Below are 1,051 nucleotides of genomic sequence, written 5' to 3' on the forward strand. Positions count from 1 at the left end.
ATAAAAAACTCTTGACTTAAACCAATGAAATGTGTTAGGGGTATGTGGTTTTTAAATAGTCCCCAAATTCTTTGACGCTCCTCACTTTAAGGGATACAACTTTATTTTACTGTTAAGTGTGGGCTGGAATGGTAGGGTGCAGTGGCTCATGCCTGTAATCCTAGCACTCTGGAAGGCCAAGATAGGTGGATAGCTTGAGCTTAGGAGTTTGAGACCAGCCTGAGCTACAAGACCCTTCCTTTACTAAAAATAGAAAAACTAGCCAGGTATTGTGGCTGGTGCCTACAGTCCCAGCTACTCAGGAGGCTGAAGCTATAGACAATTTCTTCACTTGAGTTGAAGAAATTGAGGTTGCTGTGAGCTATGATGACATCATGGCACTCTACCCAGGGCAACAGAGTGAGACTCTATCTCTCAGAGAAAAAAGCGTGGGCTGGACTTAGTGACTTGCTTCTAATAAACAGCATTATATAGAAAGGGAAGTCTGTGACTTCTGACACTAGGACATGAGAGGCATTTCACTTGCTGCTTCTCCACATGCTCTGGAGGAAGCACCTGCTGTGTCACAAAGATATTCAAACAAGCCTATGGGAGAGATTCATGTGGCAAGGGAAGAAGCTTCCAGTTCCCCAGCTGATGTCTTCATTGCAATGTCCTATTCCTATCAGACTTTGAGCTGAACCATTCAGCTAAACCTCTCCCAAATTCCTGACTTCATTGACTATTGAGATGTTTATTGTTATAAGCCAGTTCATTTTGGGGTTATACAACAATATAAGGGGGAGGAGAAGAGCATAAAAATATTAACACTATAGGAAGGACACTATAAAATCCATGAAAAGATTAACATAAAGTGTTTCAGTTATTTCACTGCCCAAATATTTAGATAGAAAAAAATGTTAATTTTAAAGAATTAAAAACATATACCCAAGAGAAACACCTAGAAATCTTATGAGTTCTTAACACAACCGCAATTGAGTATGGATGAAAAGGATGGAAGAACTCAAGGCCAGAAAAAGACTCAACTTTTTTCTCTTTTTTTTTTTTTTTT

At 39.3% G+C, this 1,051-nt stretch overlaps 1 protein-coding gene across 1 annotated transcript in view; it reads right to left on the bottom strand.

The window, feature by feature from the left end:
* Nucleotides 1-1,051, bottom strand: part of MCM6 (minichromosome maintenance complex component 6) — a 50,455-nt gene that overhangs the window by 30,781 nt on the left and 18,623 nt on the right. The gene's annotated exons all lie outside the window — the stretch shown is intronic.

Source organism: Otolemur garnettii, unplaced genomic scaffold, assembly GCF_000181295.1.
Source record: "Otolemur garnettii isolate 467f Iridium unplaced genomic scaffold, OtoGar3 scaffold00080, whole genome shotgun sequence".
Lineage (NCBI taxonomy): Eukaryota > Metazoa > Chordata > Mammalia > Primates > Galagidae > Otolemur > Otolemur garnettii.